This window comes from Furipterus horrens, unplaced genomic scaffold (genome assembly GCF_987537825.1).
Source record: "Furipterus horrens unplaced genomic scaffold, mFurHor1.1.pri manual_scaffold_9, whole genome shotgun sequence".
Lineage (NCBI taxonomy): Eukaryota > Metazoa > Chordata > Mammalia > Chiroptera > Furipteridae > Furipterus > Furipterus horrens.
This window is the reverse complement of record NW_028327179.1, coordinates 87,508,926-87,531,438: the sequence shown is the minus strand read 5'-3', so window position 1 is coordinate 87,531,438 and position 22,513 is coordinate 87,508,926. Positions and strand designations below refer to the sequence as shown.

General features: G+C 38.7%; 1 long non-coding RNA gene across 5 annotated transcripts in view; it reads right to left on the bottom strand.

Annotated features, from left to right (window-relative positions):
- LOC150002137 (uncharacterized) overlaps window positions 1-22,513 on the bottom strand; it is a 153,064-nt gene that overhangs the window by 117,206 nt on the left and 13,345 nt on the right. For 4 of the 5 annotated variants that reach the window (XR_016513142.1, XR_016513143.1, XR_016513146.1 and 1 more), the window contains exons 2-3: window positions 14,591-14,713; window positions 12,268-12,335 (exon numbers count right to left, since the gene is read on the bottom strand). This is a non-coding gene — a long non-coding RNA (uncharacterized LOC150002137). The remainder of the gene's footprint in view (window positions 1-12,267; window positions 12,336-14,590; window positions 14,714-22,513) is intronic. The other variant, XR_016513145.1, reaches the window with a different exon arrangement.

Sequence of the window (22,513 nt, the reverse complement as noted above, 5' to 3'; positions counted from 1 at the left end):
GGGCGCCAAATCTGGGCTGTAGGGGGGCTGAGTCATCTGGGTGATTTGGTGTTTTGCCAAAAAACTCTGTATGAGGCGTGGTGCATGAGTGGTTGTGTTGTTGTGCTGAAGCTGCCAATCACCAGCTGCCCCTAGCTGTGGCCTTCCGAATCATCTGAATAGTTTCTGTAGAGGAATGTTCAATCCTAATGCAAAATTTGATGCAGATTCATTGCTCTACTCATTCAGTCATTTTGAATGTGATGGCCACACAGTACACATGCTCACTCAATGACATCTACTACCCCCACTGACTAGTACAGTGAAGTCATCATTGTTCACACATGTGCATCCCAGTCCACTCTCCTTGGCCGCCAGGTTACATCAGTGTCGTGCAAAGCATTCTCATTATATTAACAATGGTTGGACTTCTTCTGGACAGACCTCATATTTTGGAAAGTGGTTTGAGGTAGTAGGGGAAGAAAGGAAACAGAAAGACTCTTTCTCTCCTGTACAGTCTTGCCTTCTCTCCATTACAACTTAGACGAGGGCAGCATTGCTATGAAGAATGTCCCTTTGCGGTTTTTTACAAATTCAAATGAAATGGGATGAAATTAAAGTGTTACATTTTACAGGGAAAAAAGGACAAAACTGAAGCTCTAATTCATTTCAGTCCACTCTATCTCATTCTGAGTGTTACAGCAGTAACTGGCCTGTGACTATGACATGAATTGTAATATAGGATCATAGAAATGAAAGTAGCCTCTAAAGTAGTTCCATCAAACTGCTATCCTTGGCAAGTAAGCCCCAAACCATTACAAAGACTTAGTATTTAAGAAACTTTCCCATAGGCAATTTTTCCCAAATACAACCTAAATTCTACCTTACAGAATGATGTGGACAATTTTTCTTATTCCTTACAATGGACACATGAAACAGCTTTTAGCCATAGCTAATGATCATAACCATTTCTCTATCACATGGGTTGTGTTTCTGGACTATGGGAAGACAGCACAGAGTAATGGGTAAGAATTAGGGTTTGGAGACAGACAGATTTGTTCTTAAGCCACAGATGTATGATCACAGACCATATACTTAGGTTCTCTAAGCCTCAATTTTCTCACTCATAATGTGGGAAGGGTAATACCACCAAGCTGATCAAATTACTGTGAAGAATAGTCTAGAACAAGTGCTGTCCAATAGAAATATATAATACAAATTACAAATGTGAATCACATAGGTAATTTAAAATTTTCTAGTAGCCCCATAAAGGAAGGTAAAAAGAAACAGGTAAAATTAATTTTAATAATATATTTTACACAACCCAAAATATAATTTCAACATGTAAAAATATTAGTGAGACAGATTACATTATTTTTTTGGTACTAAGTCTTTGAAATCCAATGTGTATTTTACACTCATGGTTTATCTCAAGTCACACTAACCATATTTCAAGCACACATGGCCAGTGGTTACCATATTGGTGAGTGAAAGTCTAGAAAAAAGCTGTAAAGCATTTAGCCACTCATTATACTGGCAGGTAGTGAAACCTAAAAAGTTAGGGATTCTGTTATTATCATTAACATTATTCTTAGAGAATTGCATAATCATCTCAGTCTTCTCTTCTCTAGACTGGCTTTGTCTATAGTTGCTCTTCAGTGTACCTGCTCAAGCCTGAGTCCTCCAGTTATTTCAAGGGCCACTTCCTCATGATCACTCTCCATGTATCCTGTGGTGGGGACCCCCCAAAGTGAGATCTTCATAGAGAAAATATCCCTGGAGTGCCAATGACACATTAAACCCCAAGAAGTAGGCACTGCCACTAATCTGCCACCTTCTCATACGTACTACAGGATAGGGCATTTGCTTCCGTAACTGCTGGCTCCTACGTTTTTCCCCTTATAAGCGGCAAGATGCTATACAATACATTGTGCTCAAAGGATGATTTGATACGTTAAACAGAGTTAACCATAAGACCCAGCAATGCCACTAAGTATACCCAAGAGAATTGTAAACCATATGTTCACACAAAAACTTGTCCATGAATATACACAGCAGCAGCATCTATAACAGTCAAGAAGTGGAAACAGCACAAATGTCCATCAGCTGATGAATGGACAAACAGATGTGATCTACCCATACAATGGAATGTCATTCAGTCATAGAAAAGAATGAAGGGCTGGTACATACTACAACCATGATAAACCTTGAAAACATTATGCTAAGGGAAAGAAGCCAGTCACAAAAGGCCACATGTTGCATGATTTTGTTTATATGAACTGTCCATAATGGGCAAATCCATAGGGACAGGAAATAGATTTGTGTTTCCAGGCACTAGGTGGAGGGGAGAGTTGAGAGTATTTGCTGACAGGAATGGAGCTTTGTTCTGAGGGGATGGAAACGTTCTGGGATTAGATAATGACAATGATTGTACGATATTGTGAATATACTGAACACTATTGAGTTGTGTTTAATAGGGGGGGAGATCAATTTGTTGTTTCATTTATTTATGCATTCATCAGTTGATTCTTGTATGAGCCCTAAATGGGGATCAAACCCTCAACTTTGGCATATCAGGATGAAAACGGAACTACCCGGCCAGGGCTGAGTTGTTCTGTTAAACAGTTGATCTGTGGCTCAGTTGGTTGGAGTGTCGTCCTGTACACCAAAAGGTTGCGGGTTCAATCTCAGGTCAGGGCACATACCTGGGTTGCAGGTTCGATTCCTGATCGGGGTGTATATGAGAGGCGACAGATCAAAGTTTCTCTCATGTGGATGTTTCTCTCTCTCTCCCTAAAAACAATGAACATATCCTCAGGTGAGGATTAAAAATATAATAATAAAATTAAATTAAATTAAATTTTTAAAAGTTGATTTGTTGTCCTAGGGAAGCATAGTCAGATACACAAGTACTGCCAGAGCTCCTGGATAGGGAATTATTTGTAAGACTTTAAAAATAGATCACCCATGCCAAAAATATTATTTGATAGGATAGCATCTTTCACCAAAGTGTACATAAATCAAGTATTTCCTTCCCATAAATTAAAATTATTTTACATTCTAACATTAAACATATTAACCAGTAAGAGGGCACGTACCTCACGGACACACATGCATGTACACATATCCAAAAACAAATGCATGTAAATGTGCCAGAATTTTCTGAAAGAATGTCCCTGTCATTCCTTTGTAACTGTCTCCCAGCATGCCCATCTCACCCTCAGGGTGGCCCCACACCTCTCCAGGGCCACCTGCCTACTGTGTGGCAGCAAAGCGCCGCAGTCAAGGGATGGGCCAGACATAGCCAGACAGCCTACGTTCAAGTCAGGGTCTCGCTACTCACTAGTTTTGTGACTTCAAACAACTACCTAATTCTTCCGTGCCTCAGTTTCCCTTAATAAAGGGGATGATAAGAGTGCCTGGGCTTATTGCAAAAATTAAGAATGTTAACATATACAATATAAAGCACTCAGAAGAATGCTTGGCCTGTAGTAGATACTTAATAAGTATTTTCTAAATAAAAATAAATCAATAATTAAAACCCTGTTCCCCAGCATGCCAGCCTTGCTTGAACGTGCTTTCCCTCTTTCTAGAACATTCTTTTCCCATTATAGCTCCTCTCTTTTCTTCCTTCAGTACTTTGTTCAGTTTTCGCCTCAGCAACCCTGATTATTCTACCCTACCCTACCCCTTTCTGGTTTATTTCTGTTGGTAGCATTTATCACTTTTTCGTATACTAGGTGATCATTTGCTTTTATGTATCTGGTTTGTGAGTCAACAGCTCCAACCAGAAGGCAGGGATCTTATCGGGTTGCTACTCAACCCTAAGCACCTAGGACAGTGGTTGTCACAGAGAAGGTAACCCGCTATGTTTTCTGAGTGAACAGTGGTTATTTCTGGGACCCAGTGGCACTGGGGACTGACACGGAAGTGAGCTGCATCTTTCACTAAATACACTTTTGCACCATTTTATATTTTACCATGTGCTTAAGTTCTTTTCACAAGAAGGAAAAATGAGAAATAAAATAATGAAAATAAAAGAGTACATGAACCTGAGGGAGCAGCTGGGAGCACAAAATAGTAAGACTTCAGGTATCCGCCACCAGAGGAGGAGTCTAGAAGAAAGGCCGCCTTTAGGCCTTACCTTTGAGAAAAAGTGGAATGACTCCTTAGAAATGGCACACAGCCCCAGGCTTGAAGCACAATGTGTACGCGGGTTAGCAAGGAGTCGTAATAAGACTGCTTTTCTATTGTGCAATGTGTGTCCTGTACCTATGGGTACAATGAGAAATTTTTCCATGGCAAAGAGCCTATTTCCAGGCACAGTAAACAGAAGTGTTTGCACAGGGCTGTTTGCCCACTTCCACCACTGCAGCATGGACAGGCAGGTGGCCTCGGTGCCTGGGAGTCCTTGGGCAGGAACAGATGATCTGTGTCCACAGCCTCCCTGGACACAAGGGGCCTTCCTCATTCCCTAACAGACCCTCTGGAAACCTGATAAAGATGACAGGATCCCCGATGAGAGCACTGGACTTCAAGTGAATTCTTCTGCAAATCTATCCCAACTTGTTTGGAGTAAAACTCAGCTCTAAGTTGTCTTGGGGTCCCCCACCTTTCTTTTCAGTTATCCCCCTTTCCTTCCCCATGCTTTCCTACCTCTCTGCTCTCTCCTGTCAGGAGACCAGCTGCTGAGTCACTAGCTCCTTAGATAATGTATTCCCCCTTCTACAAGTTTTTGCCTTTAAAGAAGGGCCAATAGGAAAGAAAGAAAAACGGTGGTATTATTGATAATGATAATAATAAGGATGATGACAGCAGTTATTGTTTACTGAATATTTACTAAACATGGATACAATTTATCTTACTTAATCCTCCCATAATCTAATGCGATAGCTATTATCAAACCCATGTTATAGACAAGGAATGAAGAGTCACTGAGCAAATGGCAGAGAAGGGGTTTCGAAGAACTGTCTCTAAAACTTTTTGCTCTAAGGAATTGTATCGTATCTTTCAAATGAATGGATTTATAAGGTGGAAACTTTGACCTTGTAGAGAGAGAGATCTGGGAAGGGTCAGATAATCATAGCAACCATCAGTGGCAATGAAATTTACCACTGAGGCTTGAAACTTCAAAAGAAACCACTGTCTATGACGCCTAGGTTCAATCCTGATTGACACGCATGAGATGACCTGGGGCAAGTCACATAATCTCTGTGTGTTTGAGATTATTGTTGAATTCAATGAGATAATGCCAGTAAAGTGCTTGCAATAATGTGTGTGTGTGTGTGTGTGTGTGTGTGTGTGTGACATTTAGATGCTATATATTTTGATTGCTGTAAATCCCTCCTATTAAAATAATTTATTTCTAGCTTTCAAATAATAGAAGTGCTCTTTCATTTGATTTTATAATGTAGTTGTCGATCCATTTTCTATAGGTTTTTATTGAAAGGGTAACATAACAATAGAATTTCAAAGGGAAACACTCCAAATCCCATTTCCCTAACAGCAATTATTTTTAACTTTTGCATATTGCCTTCAACTTTTGTAAATTCTGAGAAGTGACAGGAAGAGCACACTACATTGAGTCATTCTGGATTTTTTCTCACTCAGTCACAAATCAGCTGTTAGACCTCAGGGAAATTGCATTTTGCACTAGTTTCCCAAAAGATAAAGTGACGAGGCAGGACCAGATGATCTTTCAAATCTCTTTAGTTCTAAGAGTCTATGATTTTTATTTATAGTCTACTTTCTTTTTTGCTTTCATGATATTTAAGGTACATGTAAGAAATGTTTGCCAAGTTAGTTACCATTCTAAACTATATCTGGGAAATAAAGTTTCGTATAGTGAGTTCTGCAACTGGAAGGTTATAATTAACCACCCCCACCCCAGGAATTTCAAAAGTAGCTACTAAATTTCCAAAAAAGCTATAAAAGGTAATATGTTAGTACATTCATGATATATATGTTTGCAACTGAAGTATTAGCAATTCCATACATTAATTATAAGTAATGTATTTAGCTTGACAGGCCATTCGAATCTTTGTTGATATATAGTTATTAGTTCAGAACATAAATACAAAAATGTTACTTCAGTGTATTTGTTCCACGTGGTATTATTAATTTTTAAAGTTTCTCTTCAAAAATATCAGGGAGAGGAAAACAAGAAAAGAAAAAGGAATGACTTTACCTGACTTAGTTCATATTGGCAGAAACATGTCAGTATAAATGTCTAAAATGTCTGTTACTATTAATGGGATGAAGCAGTCACTTTCCTACACTGCTGCTTGGTATGTAACCTGTTATAACTTCTAGAGGCGTTTGACAATAGTAATCAAGAGCTTAAATATGTCCCTACCCTCTGGCCAGGTAATTCCACTTACAGAAATTTGTGCTAAAGAAATAATAGGTGCACAAGTGCTTTGTTGCAGTATTACATAGAACTGTAAAGATTTGTAAATAATCTAAACAGCCAGAAATAGAAGAATGTCTAAGTAACTGATGTTCCACATAGTATATCAAATATATGTATATATAAATGTATTTACATTTTTAATTGATTTTAGAGAGAAAGAGAGAAACATAGGTTTGTGGTTCCACTTACTTATGCGTTCTTGTACGTGCTCTGACCAGGGATCAAACCCGCAGCCTTGGTGTATTGGAATAACGCTCTAACCAACGGAGCTACCTGACCAAGGTCTAAATGTGTATACATTCATGATATATATGTATATGTGTGTGGACATATTTCCCCCTGCAGCCAGATCATGGTGCAGATACCAAGGGGGCTTATTGCTACTGTCTTAGTCACTATATCTACGTCTTTTTAGAGAACAGAGGATCTAGGAAATATATCTATACACATACATATGCTTCAAAAGTTTATATCACTAGCTTCTAATTCAAATTTAGAACTACAGGGTATTTACCTAACCTCTTCTTTTTTTTAATTCATATTTTCTTCCTCCCATTCTGAGAATCCTGATTCTCAAGGACACCAAGCATGACAGAATTAGGCTATCCCATAATAAATATTTGCTTATCCCATATTCCCCAAGCTAGCAATATCAATATTATCAAAAACTGTTAAAAAGTATTTTGCTGTTCTTTGGGTTTTTAGGGTATATCCCACTATGAATATGTAAGTTAAATTAATGTTTCTTAAAATAGTTCTCTGTATGCTACCAACTGGATACACAATTAGACTTTTAAAAAATTGGAATTGCATTTTAAAATTAATATTTGTTATAATTATGTAAAATATTTACATGATTCTAAAGTCAAATCTATAAAACAAGGGAAATTCAAAGAAGTTTAGTTTCTATCACCATCCCTTCCATTTCTTTCCTTTCTGCCTCTTATAGGTAACTATTATTCTGTTCGTTCTTTAGTATAAGCAAATACATAAACATCTGTATATGTCTGTATAAGTGTATATATAAATGTATGTAAATATATATATATATTTATATCTGTTTTTACATAAAGGATAGCATCCCAGACTACTTTTCTCCTAGTTGCTTTTTTACTTGCAATAGATCCTCACGATTAACCCACAGAAGTATATCTAAAGATTCTTAATTCCATTTTATAGCTGCACAGAACTCCACTGTGTGGCCATACCATACTTTGTTCAACCCCCCCCCCCATTAATAGATATGTGTTTGTTTCCAGTCTTTTGATATTATAGTTTCTGTCCTATGGTTTTGTAATATATTTATGTGTACTTAAGCCCATCTTATCATAGCAAATAGCAGGAGAGCTATCAAAGACTATTAGGGTCATGTCAAAAGAATTCAGGAGCCAATTTGAAGATGCTACCAAATAGAGATAATTTCAGCATTAATAAGAGTAATAAATAGACATTGAATTACAATGTTTCAATTAATGAATTCAAATGATAATTAAAAAACCAAAAACAAAGTAATGAAACACCTACTTGGCCACCATTAGCACCTGCCAGAAATGAACTCAAGGAATAACAGGATTAAAATATCACTATTTTGCAATCCTTGATAGACTAATGAATCCAGGCAACATCATAAAAGAAGAGATTATTTCACATTATGCTGCCCCCAATGACAAAACTCTCAACTACCTGTGAAGCAGTCTTGCATAAAAAAAAAAAAAAGTCTTAATCTTATAAAGCCAATAGATAGTTTTAAGAAACACATAAGACAGAAGAACATGTTCATTACACACTGGAGATGCAAGGATTAAAATCCAGCCTGTGGGAAGTTCCACTGTAAAAACAACTTGGTTCTTCAACAAGTAAATCGCAGTGGAAAGGTTTAACAGACATATCAACCAAGCTCAGTGCTGTATATGAACCTTATTTGAATCCCACTTCAAACAAACTATAAATATAAATTATGACATTTATGAGGTAGTTGAAAATTTGAACAGAGACTGAATATTTCACATTACTAAAACAGTTTTATACCCATCTCCTCACCCCCTCCCATCTGGCAACCATCAGCTTGTTCTCTGTATCTATGGGTCTGTTTCTGTTTCGTTTGGTTTATTCACTTACTTTGTTTTTCTAGATTCTACATATAAGGAAGATCACCTTCTTTATAATCAGGAAAAGATTATTTTTAAAAAACCCTTTTAGCTGTTTAATAATACCATTTCCACAATTCAACTAGAATTCATTTCTGACACTGATTAAAATTACTTTGTATATTTAAATATAATTGGGCAAGACAATTTATTTACTATTTAATTATATTTAGTTTTCAGTAGGTACAGATACTATTTCATAAGGTTTGGAAATTCTGCCATTTAGTGTAATAAAATAATCTTGAGATTATGGCTTAGGAGTAAACAGTTAATTTTTTTCCCTTCTTCTTACATAACACAAAAACAACTGATCCAGTTTGGCACAAACTTTCTCCTCCAAAGTCACCTTTGTGCTGAAATTCAGCACCTCAGTTTTCAGTCAAATAACTTGCAGGGAGACGAGGGTTCTTAACACAATTTTCTTGTAATTTTACTACAGTGTTAGTTCCTGGTAACTTGGGAGAATCCTTTTTTCATAGTTAAGTAGGTCGGGTGAATGCTTGTCTCCTACTTTCTAATATGCAGAGAGAACAAGGCGTTTAAATAACTCCTTTTGTATCGCTGAGATAAATGTAAAGCCATGACAGTAGATGCAATCAAAGAAAAAGATAATTAATGGGTATTTTTAGTATATTAATAGTTAATAGTGGTACTACAGGATTTGTCATTCAAGCATAGAAAATTAGTCCTTTAAGAACAGTAAAATTTTAAACCAAGTTATAAAAACAAGTATGTGTTATAATTCCATATAGGCATATAATTATATCATCATCTGAATCTTCTTTAATCAGATAACGGTCTCCATTTATTTTGAAATAAAGATATTTCATTTATACAATTTTCCTTCTTTGTTCCCATGTAATTTTCTCCTAAAGAAACCATAGTCAGCTCTTGTTATGAAATATATTAACAGATATCATTAAAGTAACATTTTGTTCTGAATGTAGACTTTAAAACTATATTGGTAATGTAGTTATTGGTAAATGTAGTTACTCATTTGGAAGGGAAATTTTCTGATTTAAAAAATGGCCCATTTGCCCATTTGAGTTCCATGGATTGTTTTATGCTTCACATAAATTAAATCTGCATTTGCAGCTATGTACTAGGTTTTGTGCTATTTTCATATACAATCTCAATTATTTATTACAAACAATAACCCTGTGAAATAGTTATTTTGGAGAGAGGTTAAATTGTTTGTTCAAGGTCACACAATAAGGTAGTTGACCACAAAATCTTGTGTCACAACTTTGTAGTGTTCGTACACTGGGGATTGAGAGCGTTTGTAGCAGTCCTTGGTGCCTAACAAGCTTTGCACCAGACAGTACGTTCAGTCAGCTCAAAGGCTGATAGTCATCTGTCTCATTGTAAAGTCAGGGTCCTCTGCCTCTGCTACACACTAAGATGTACAGGAAGTGCAACGTGCTTCATGTCTCGCAGCAAAGATGGAATCAGCTGAGATGGAGCCCTTCCCATGAAGAAACCGACCAAGAGGCACCAAGGAGACAGGCCAATCGGTTCTTCACAGCCCCAAAGCAGAGCTAGCTTTCTGCTTTTTAACACATTTAAGAAAGTTCAGATATCTTTAAGCCTGGGAATACATAGTGTTTTGATTTGGTGACCAGCAGACTAAAAGTCAACCTGAGAAAGTTGATTTCTTGACCTATTTCCATTAGGGGTCACTTGTTTCATCCCAATGAACTCAAAGCTAAGAATTAAAAAATCCCAAATTCAGTAAATTATATGTTTGAAATACTGAGAGTTCTAATTAGACGTACATCCCAAATGGTAATAGAGCCCACTCTATTCATTTACTCATAACTTCATGAAAAACTGTTTGTTTGGGATGTGGTTTTCAAAAAGCAATTTACCTTCAGGCTGAGTTAAAGAATGGAACATGTGAGAAAAGAATTTTCCAGCTTTTGTTGACTCAGTGATGAAAAGGAAAAATATGTTTATAAGAATTTGGCTGCTCAGTAACTCAAAAATAATTGATCTAAGAAACCCGAAATTTTGCATGTTAAAAGGCTAAGTCCGATTACAAATTTCAAACTTAATTTTCCAATGCATACCCTTGTTTTAACTTCTAATGCTACAAAATAATTCTAATTGGCATCAGCGAGGCATCAAATTATTAACTATTCCTATAAAGTTGTGCTTGAAGTTACTACTGGAATATTTTATTTGTGGAAACATACAGTTACACAATACCTTGGAAGAAGGCTTAAACTAAAGGATCTTAAAAATAAATAGGAACAACAAAAATAAAACATGACTAACTCTCCTGCCACCATCAAAACAAATGTTTCCAAGTGACCTGAAGCCAAGCAAACAGAAATCTATAAACACAAAGGCCAAGATAATCAGTTGAATCTACTAAGTCTCTATACGTGACAAAACAAAACTCGGAAAACCAAGCAAAACCAAAAAAACCCGCCTCCTTTGAAGGAAAGAATGTCAAAGAACACTGACCTTTTCTGCCTCTCCACCTACCACAGGAATCCCAGCTTGCAGTTGATTTTAAAATTACTGAATCTCCAAAAATGATGGGAGATGGATATCTTAAAAATGCAGCAGGTTTGATCGCATATGTCGTATCCACATTAGTGAAGTCATAATTACTGAGGGAAGGGTAATCTAGTCCATTCATTTTAGTAACCAATTCTTTCTCAGAGGTGCCAGAGAACCAACTCAATTTAATTATTAAGGCACAATAATATTAGATTGAACTATTTTTCAATCCGAGATTTTTTATTATGGAGAGAAAGCTGGGACAATTTAAGCAATTATGTGCTTCATTTCTCCTTTTCTATGTCCCCGTTCTTGTTTATATATATAAGGTATTGAATTTAACTTCTTTCATGCTTAGTGTTTCACATCTTGTCTTCTTTTAGAAAAATTTAAACTAGATTTTAAAAGGCTGCAGGGTAAGTGTTGGTGGCTTGTTCCCAGACTGCTGAGTGAACAACAGACCAAATTTTGTCTGTCCTGAGAAACCCTGAATACACAATTAATGCATAATCTAGATTTTATTGTACCTCTCCCAAGTACTTCCTTGGGTGCCTAATGTGCGCAACTGCTCCTTGTATCCACACACACACCATTTCTTTCCACTTGGATGCAATATTGCTAAAGAGCAAGGTCACTGGAAAGGAGGCTGAACTTGGAGTCAAAATCCACGTGTGAGTTCCAGCTCTTCCGGGCACCAGTTAAAGGCAGTTTAGTGCAGTGGGTACATGTGTGCCTGCTAAAACCACTTTCTAGCTACATGACTCTAGGCAAGCTACTTAAATCTTGTACCTTGGTTTTCTTATTTATGAAATGGCGATGATATCAATAACGACCTCAGAGAATTATTGTGAAGATTAAATATCTTAATAGGGCTTACAGCAACAGAGCTTCCGGTATCCTAAACACTCAGTAAATGTCAGCAATTATTATCACTAGCTGCATGACCTTGGGGAATTCAACTAACCTCTGCGGGACTATTTCTTCTCTACACAAAGGGATCAGAACTTCACATGGTCTTTTATGAGACTGAATAAACTCATACAACGTACGTGGCAGTCATTTAAAAAATATAATCAAGTATTGGATAACTCTTTCAATCAACTAGAAGTAGTTCCTTTCCGCTCTGAGCTTCTATAATACTAAAAACATACACATACACACATAACACACACACACACCTGTTGTAGCACTCATCATATTATATCATAGAAATTTGCTTACCTGTCCATCTCCCCCACTAGCACTGCACCCTCTGATTCACCTCTGCACTTTCAGCACATTGGACATACCTGGTACAGGACAGGTACTCAATAAATATTTGTCCCAACGACTGAGCAGGAATTCTCAAGGTTTTTGCCAGGAATGATGGATTATCACTTTCTGTTAAGTGTCCTCAGCAGACTACCCAAAAATGTGCTTGTTTTTCCTCAGCCACAATATATTGAGATTCTGTCATTTTGAATGCAGCTGTGTGGTTGCATCCACTTATTCTTTTTACTTAATAAATAATTATTGAGTATGTATTGTGTGCCAGGTCCTATGCTGGGCTCCATACAGTGCACCACAAGTGGCAAATCCCCAGGCTAATTTAATTCCCACATGCTGGATTGGAAAGACTTTTTTACAATAAAATCATTGGCATCCGTAGATAAGTTCCTTGGTTTGATTATCTCAAATAGAATTTTAAGGTAGGGACAAAATGGTGTTTTAGAAGTGGTAGCCCTTATAGAATAATAAAGGTTGGGGATCTGACTGCCTAAATTCAAATTCTCACTCTGCTTTGTACAGTAAAACCCTGGACAAGTTACTCAACCCCTTTAAACCTCTCTTTTCTCATCTGTAAGATGGTGCTAGTAGGATTGATGTGAGTATTAATAGCAACCCACATTAATTGCTTATTACAGTACCTACCAAATAGTAAGCACTCGTATGTGCTTGCTATTGTGATAAATCCAACCCAATACCCCCATGTTTGAACTTCCATCACAAATGTATTCGGCGAGTAGGGCATGAATGCCCAGCTTCTGCTTGAATACCACCAGGGTTAGGGAACTTACAACCTCCAGCAGTTGTCCATTTGATTGCTGGGAAAGTCTCATTGTTGAAAATTCTAGCATCTTGTAATATACATGCTTGCATCTTTCACTCATGAGTCCTTGGTCTGTCATTTGGGATTACCCAGAAGAAATGGAATCTCTCCTCTGCAGGAGAGCCCTAGCTCTCACCCTCCTCCTCACACCCCCCCACACAACCTGAGTTCCCTGAATCATTTCTGCTATGACACTGATTACCAGATCCCTTATTATCCTTTTTATTCTTCTTGAAAAATCTTTTGTTTATCAATGTCTCTAAAGGCTGAAGATTCGGATTCATGAAACAGAACAAAGGTGGCCTGACCACCAGTGAGTACTAGAGAACTTTCCCTTTTGCACACTGTATTTCTATTAAGATACCACAAGATTGATTTTGTGGAAGTTATATCACACTGTGTTAATTCATCATCTACTCATAATCAGCGGGAGACTAAAGCTCCCTACGTGAGCAATCGTAGGCCATCTCACCCTCTACCTCTACAATTGAGTTCTGGGATCGTTGAGTACTTTATAGTTGGCCCTATTGACTTTACATTGTCAAATGTAATTCATTATTATATTTGGTCAGGATTTGCAGGGCAGGGGAATTCTGATTGTACCAGCCAACTTGCTTGTTATTCTTTCTAGTTTGTGTGTCATCTCTAGATTTGTTCAGCATACCATCAATGTTTTCATCTTCACCATCAATAAAACATTAAGGGGACAAGGCTGCAAACCAGACTTGCATAAATCCCTAGGGATCTAGATGTGCATCAGTCTCTTAAAAAATTTTTAAGAAGACATCACTTATTTAATCAACAAATATTTATTGAGTGCTTATCATGTACCCAGTGTTAAGCAGATAGCGGTAAAAAAAACAAAACAAAATCCCTGTCCTCACGAACCTTACATTCTAGTTGGAAAAATAAAGAATAAACAAATAAGAAATTCATAATGCTAAGTTTTTTTTTTTTTTTAATGGAAAACTAAAGCAGGTAAAGGACTATAGAAAGTTAATTGCGTGGATGGAGTGAGGGGTTGTCTGTGGGCAGTGTGGGTAACACAGAGTTATTTGAAGTTTGATTGCACTGCTCCTGCTTTGCATCCTTAGTGTGCATCTGACCTAAAAGGTGTCCCAGAGTGGGTGGCAAGTCTTTCTGATTTTTCAAAACTCATTTTTCTCTATGTGTAGTCATATTAGGAAAAAACTGAGAGGTTAATGATGAAAAATTTAAATAGTCATGAAATAAAAAAGAAAAATTGAAAGGACAGAATTCCTCAAGAGACCTCACAACATTTCTTCACGTGCACGGGATATTCAAACACTGCGAGGCCAGCAAGGCCAGAAGGGGAGCCAGGCACACCTCCCGATGAAGTCTCCAGAGACAGGATCTTAAAATGATTGCTCTACAAGGATAGTATATAGTTGGAGATTAAATAAAAGAGGAAAAAACAGAAAAGCTAGCACTTACCTTATTCCAGTCCCCATGTTCTCAGTTGTGGAATGGGTTACGGATCCAATCATTTATGGAAAGTGAAGAGGATGGGATGCTGGGGTGACCCAAACCTGGCTCAGGGAGTCTGGCTGTGGAACTCTGGAAAAGAAGCCCAGAAGGGACAGATGTGAAATCTACCTCTATTATTTACTCTCTGCTCATGGGACCAATTATTCATACCCTTACAAGCCTATCATAGAGGAGGTAGAGTCTACTGAAATTTGTGATTGCTTGAATGTTTGAGTTTTAAAGGGATGGAAGTCAAGGCCACTGCTCGGATTTTTGACTCGAACAGCTGTGTGAACAATGCCATCACTTACTGAGACAGCAAAAATACAAATACAAAATAGAGGAGATTTGGAGGAGAAGAGGGCAAGTTCAGCTTGGTCGTGTTGGGTTTGGTTCCCGGAGAACATTCACAGGGTAGCAGTAGGCAATTTGAACTAGATGTCTAAGAATACAGGTTTAGGAATCACCCGTACACAACAGACAATAACAGCATCCACAGGGGTGAAAGAAATACCCTGTGTAAATGTCAGGGAAGAGAAAGGGGCCCAGGGGAGAAGCCAGAGGAACACCAATGCTTAAAGGATGGGCAGAAAAAAGATCCTTAAAAGAGAGAGTAAGAAGGTGCAGCCGAGGGGTAGGAGGGAAACAAGAAGTGTGAAGTATCACAGAGAACAAGGGAAAAGTTTGTTTCAAGGAGACTGCGGTCAACAAAGGCAAATGCTCTCAAGAAATCAAGTAAGAAACAAACTGAGCAGTACCCATGGGGTGAGCACCAGGAAGATATTTGGCCTGTTGGGCAAAAGCAGGGTCACTGGAGGTAGAAGCCAAGTCACAGTAAGTTGAACAAATGGAACCACTGAATGCAGACAACTCTTTGTAAAAATTTGCCTTTAAAGTGGAAGATGTAATCCCTGGATTTTCTTCCCAATGATGGGAAAATGGGGCCACCATTTTACATTAGCTTTATTGACTACACGGCAATGCTCCTGGTGAGCCTGGCCTGCGTATGAGACCGTTGGCCCCAAACCGGTGCTGGATGTGGCTGAAACCAGAGTGAACTAGATCTGCCTTTCATGTTCTCCTCCTAAGTCTTCTTCGGCACTCGCCCCTTCACTTGATCTCTAAGGCCCACACAGGCTTCCTGGACCGTATGCCCACTGTGCTGCGTGACTGTACCCCTGAGCAGCCCACCGAATGAAACGATCTTCACAGCTAAAACTCTGGTCAGAAACCGTTGTCACGTTGTCATTTTGGCTCACCTATTGCCACAGCTCATGTATTGGGACAGTCAGAGGCAGGGAAGAGGAGTTTGGTCACCTTGCAGTCTGGAGCAGGCAGCTGGCCCCACAGCTGGCCAGGCACCTATCCGGGCAGGGGTGCTCTCTGCGAGCAAAATCCAGAAGCCAAAATAAATGGGTCAGGAGGAAAACAGATGACCCCAACTGCAAGCAACACTGAAGGTTAGTCCTAAGGAGTGAAGGTGAGCCAAGACATAATGGATGAGCCCTGTAAGGGGTTTACAGGAGCAGAAGGAGCAGGGGCAGTCTAAGCGCAGGGACTAAGAACTAGAAATTGGCTGAAGCTGTTAGGCATCCACAGAGGCCAGGTGCAATTATGCTGGACAGGTACGTATACCCCCACCAGCTTTGTTACCCTGAATCCTTCCACTGTGCTGTCTCAGTCCTCAGGCCTTCATGACACAAAGTAAAGTTTCTGATGTTCACAATAATCCCCCAAACCTTATTTTCACGACCCCTCTCCTGCCATCATAACCCTGTATTCCAAGAAGATAGGAAAGCGTGAGCTTGGGTAGTCCTAATGGGGAGCACAGAAGCTTGGCAGCCACTCAGCGATAGCTATCCCGCGCCTAAGAACCGGGAGAAGTAAAGGCCTCTAAAATCAATAACAAAACCGGCTGCCTGGCTTGATTAGTTGAAACATTATTTCTAACTTGTAATCATTCCAGGATATTTGCGTTCTCTAAAATGCACACCATGACTGAATTGAAAGGCTTAACTGTCTTCAGCTTGTGATTAGAGCACAAAGAGGAGATAAAGAATAGCGGTAAACATCACAGATAAACACAATATTTTGGGCTTGTGCATAGACTAGCTAAGCTGCACAAACTGAGTTTGCAGCTGAAGATTATTTTTTTTCATTTCAGTCAAGTCAATAATCATTTAGCCGCTGGATAGGGCTTAACGCGGAGTTTTCATCTCGTTCTCATTTAACAAAATCGAAAAGGAAAGACTAAATAATAACACCTCATTTGTGTATACTACTTGTATTTAAAAGAAGACATCATAACCCGTTTTATACTATCTAATTTACAGTAACAACACTTTTATAATGTAAACACTAGTAAGGGCTATTATCATTTCACAAATTATGCAGGAAAGAAACCAACGCATGTGAGAATAAAATAACGGGTTCAATGTAACTTCCATTTTAGAGGTGTAATAGCTACTGGTTTTCTTTTTTTATAATAAAGCCATGCTTTAGATAAACATGTCTATTAAGGCGTATCTTACCCTTACATTTTAAAATGAAAAGACCTTGCTTAAGAGAAATAACTAAAACCAAAGTGTTCTTGTGCTCAACAGATCGAATCTCTCTCCTAAGTCTAGATCAGAAGCAATCAACGCCTACCAGCCAACTCTGGGTTTAATCAGCCCTGTTCTCACCATCTAGTGCCACACATACTACCTATCAACTGAGTGTAACACTTCGTAAGCATTATGCTGTCATGATCTTGTCATCTCAAACTGGAGTCAGAATGTACCATCACATGTATACATTCTGCATCTATGTAAAGCCATTATGCTTGGGGTTTAACATATTTTCTGATCTTTTCATGTATTCATTCATTCATTCACTCATTCATTCATTCACACTCTCAAGCATTCGTGCATCAATTCAACAAACATTGCTGTGTGCCCAAAATGCACAAACACTATTATAGATGCAAAAGATAAAAATAGATGATAAAATCACTGACTTCAGGAAACTCACAGCTCAGTGAGGGTCCCAGAAGAGTAAACAATGGTAGTTTGGTGCAGTAGGTGTGGAGATGGAGCCACACATGAAAATGATTTGGGGAGCACAGAGAGGGGGTCGGTCTCTGTCTGAGAGGGTGAGGAAGACTTAGAGAAGGTGCACCTAGGTCTGAGCATGCCAGGAAGAAGGGGAGTTACGTATCCAATGAGCTTTTTGAAACTCTATTTGAGGAATGTCACATGGGAAGCAACACAAAGTCAAAGCTTGGGGCTGGTCTACCCAACGTTTATATTCTTCACATTTTATTACTGTTATACTACAGGGGGGGAGAGGTAAGAACAGCCTAACTAGTTATTAAATATAGGTGATCACTTAAGCCATCTCTGTTATTATTTCAGGATAAAAATTTTATCTGGATATGTTACAAATACAACATTCTCAAATGCAGTGTGTTGGACGGGTCATATTTTTTTCTGTTCACCTCTTCCCAATCATTCAGAGTTGGTGCTGCCCCAGATTCAAAATAATGAAAGCCAGCTTTACAGGCTTCTTAGTGCTCCCCCACCCCCACCCCCACTAGCAACAGGTGTTTGGAAATAAGCACTGAAATTCCTCCACCCAAGTCCCTGAAGGGACAGGTCTTCCCTGAGAAGTCCTGCATGAAGGCCTTTATGAACTGTGTCACAGGATAAAATGCAACCACTAGAGAACTCATCTAGAACCTTCCCCCAGACTAATCCTGCTGCCTTGGGGATCCTAGTCTGAATTCCCTTGTCTCTTAAGAAAAGCTTTGCATCCCTAAATCGCATCCTGGTTTCAACCTGAAAAATTTTCAAAGTTCAAAATAACTCCTCTATTTTTGTTCCTGACCAATTACAGAATCCCTTCTAAAGCACCATTTCTTCAATTATCCCACTACTTCACCCATTCAACAAATATCAACTTTCTCATTTTGACTCTCTTGAAGTCAACCTATCAGCCTGCGTCCTCCATTACTTCACTGAAAACACACCTGTGGCCGTTGCAAAGACCTCTATGATGTCAAATGCAATGGTCAATTGTCCACCTTCCTCTCACTGCCCTCTCAGCAGCTTCTGGGCACCAATGCTCACTCCCTTCTTGTTGAGACATTTTCCTCACTTGGCTTCTTCACAACACACTGGCTTTTCTCCTACCTCATTGATTGTTCCTTCTAAGTCTCTTTTGCTTGGTTCTTCCTGACTCAGAATATTGCTCTCCTGTTTATCTTAATGTCATTACACTTTAACCTGACCTCTCTCCCCTACTCCCAGACCCCTATCTCGTCAATAACTATGTATCACTACTACTTCTAAATCTCTGTTGGATTTGTCACCAATTTTCATCCACTGCTGCTGTGGTGACTCAGACCTTAATCCCTCCCTTACACCATTACGAGTACAGTGGCGTTCTAATGGGCTTTCTGGGCATGGTAATCTACAATTGCCCATTTAGTCCATTGCTTTAAATACCAAATCTCTTGCCCTAAGTCTGACTTGGAAGCAGAAAAGGGTTCACCAATTTGGACTGGGCACTGAAGGAGGAAATGAGTTGGCCAAGGGGAGAAGATTCTTAGGGAATAAAATGAGAAAAGATATGAAAAGGCCAACTGTATTCACAGAAAAGTAGAACATCTGGTCTGGGCTAAAAATGACTGACAAGGTAAGTTGTGACTATATCAAAAAGAACCTTGATTTATAGGTAAAGAATTTGGACTTTATACTGAAGACAGTAAAAAATTATAAGATATTCTTAAATAGGAGGCAGATATAATCATTCATATTAAAAAATAAAATATTTGCAGCAGGATGAAGGCTGGACTAGAGTAAGAGGGGACTCAAGCCAAGAAAGCCAATTAGAAAGCCACACTGTTCTCCTAATGGTCTAAGGAAGTGATTAAGGTCTGAGTCACCACAGCAGCAGTAGATGAAAAGTAGTGACAAATCCAAGGGAGGCTTAGAAGTAGCACTGGTACATAGTTATTGGCTAGATAGGGGTCTGGGAGTAGGGGAGAGAGGTCAGGATGAAGTGTAACGATATTAAGATAAACAGGGGAAGGAGAGCAAGTGTGGAGGGGATGACGAGTAGCCAGGGGTAGCCAAGTCCTCAGAATGGATGGGAAATCCTGAGCAGGGCAAACAATGAGAAGAATGGCAAGAACAGGACCCTGGGGAAAAAAAAGCATGCGGGCCGCTGCTGCAGGAGGAGTTAGGGGAGGAGACTGGGCAGGAGCGGTTGGAGAGGTAGCCTGAGAAAAGGGCAGAGTGAGGTCTGCAAGTAAAAGGAGAAGAGACCTTCAAAGAAGAAAGCATGACCAATACTTTTCCCTGGGGCAGGATGAATGATAAGATTAGGTTTGGTAATTAAATCGAAAGAGCACAGTTTCTAGAGTTAGAAATCAGGCTGTAGCCCTGGCTGTCGTTCCGTTACACCAAAGTTGTGGGTTCTGTCCCCCATCAAGGCAAATGCCAGAAGAGCAACCAATGAGTACATAAAGAAGTGGAACAACGAATCAATGTCTCTCTCTCCCTCTATCTTTTTCTCTCTCTCAAGTCAATTTTTAAAAAGTCAGGCTGGAATGGATTGAGTGAAGACTCCTCTTTGAACTTTGTGAGGGATGCTGATAATGGCTTGGAAAAAGGTGGAGTTGGGCAAAGTGTCGGAATTTTTTTTTTAATGGGATGGGAGTCTTTAGTACGACACCTGGCTTGTGCTCAAACATCTCTTGTGCGCTTACTATCCCACAAGACAACCATGTTGCACTTTTGAATAGCAATTGAACATCTAATTCAGTTCAACACTGGACTTGGCATTTCAGAGCCTAAAATGACATGCAAGACACAGTTACACTTTAGTTTTTCATTTATTGGCCAAAACCTGCCTCCCTCTACCAACAGTTCTCTGTCCTCTGGAGCCACATACAATGTAAGAATTTCTTCCATGTAGCAGCCCTTCAGTTATCTGGAGATGGTTTTCAGCTACCTCTTGGGTTTACTCACTTGTTCAACTTTCGTGAAATAATCCAGTCTTTATGTATGTCTACCTGCATGTATGTATGTATACTTTTGTTATCAGCTGGCTGCTCTCCTCTGGAGATCCATAGCCTAGTCCGTCCCTTTTCAAATGGGGCACTCAGAAGTAATTGCAATTCTCCTCCTCTGGTGTAAGCAGTGCACAAACCAGTAGGAGCATTCTCACCCTTTTCTGGGACACGGCTCTTCTGTTAACGCCGTCTGATGCTGCATGAGTGTTCTGACAGTAACACTACTGACTCATCGTACTTCACAATCAACCCAAATCCTGAGACCTCTTGTACTCGAATGTTAACTAGATCTTGCAATTCTTACATTTATACTGACTTTTTAAAGCCAATGGCAGGATTTTGCACTTTATTCCCACTAAATACTATATGTTTACATTTGATTTTTATTAGCCAAGAGTAGAAAGAGTAAAATCTTAAGAGTTAGGTGTAAATTCAAATTCTGATTTTGTTATGTAGCCCAGTGACCTTGGACATGTCATGATCTCTCTCCCACTCAACTTGCTTCTCAGTGAAAATAGGGATAATCATATGTACATTACAAAGTGGTTCTGAGGCTTAAAGAAGGGCAGTACAGTAGCTAATATATTCTCGTAAATGTTGGTTTTCTTGCCTTCCTTTTCTTCTGTTCACTCAGCTTTGTATTCTTAGCAGAAATATGCTTTTTAAGTCATTACTTAGGATTAATAAAACTCCCTTTAAATAAAAAAGAAAAAACAAGTTGAGCAGAACAGGAGCCAAGAGTCGGAAGAACACACTTTAGTGTAATGGTTATCATCTGGGCTCTTAAGCAGACCTTCTGCACAAAAGTCAGCTTTTCTACTTACCAACTGTCTAACTGGAAGCAAGTTCGTTAACCATCCCAAGCCGTGGTTTCCTCATCTATAAAATGGGAATGATAACAGTGCCCATTTCTGTTGGGGAAAGATTAACTGGAGCAATAGATAGAAAGTAGGTTTTTGCACAGAACTTCACATATAATGAGTACTCAAAAAGTAGTCAAGCAGTATTATTACTGCTAGAAACCTCCAGGTAAAACAATGCTCTTTTAATTATACATTTTGGGTATATTCATATCATTTACTAAAATACTATATAATATCCCATTCCATGTTATATTATATTATATATGAGGATCCCATGAAGACCTCTGTCCAATGTCAGGAATGACTAACATGTCTGTAATCTTTCAGACTAGCTATAGGATCTTGGATAAGTCCCTTGACATCTCTGGCCTCAGGGTTAACTTCTGTGCAGTGGGAATGATAACACTCAGAGGTCTGGGATGAGGATCTCATGATGTAAAGCATATGGGGGGGAGGGTAGGAAAATGAGTCTAGTTTGGAAGGACTTAAGTGAACCCATGCCTACTTCTGTTCATATCAACCTTCTTTTCTTAAATGAAACTTAACCACTTTAGGTTCTGGAAACCCACCTTTTTCTTTTCTAAAAATTTGTATATTTGTCTAATTCCAGGCCTATGGTCCTTCTATCCTCAGTGGTTCCTCGTAGCATGTCTATGATAATTCTGGAGGTTCTTTTGGGATCCTGGGATGTAGTGCGTATGAATGAGAAGGTTTGAGTTTCATTTAAAAATGTGAAGTTCTATCTTATCTCTTATCATTCACCTTGGGCTCCCTTTTCATTTTAAATTTCTTTTTTTATCCTGACTAAAAGAGCAATACATGTTTATTGAGGTAGACTTAAAATATTCAAAACTCACTAAGAAGAAAATGAATTGTAATTCCACTACCAAGTTATCACCATTATTAATATATTTTTTGTAACTATCCAGTCTTTCTGAGAAAAAAAATATATATATATTTTATATTTAT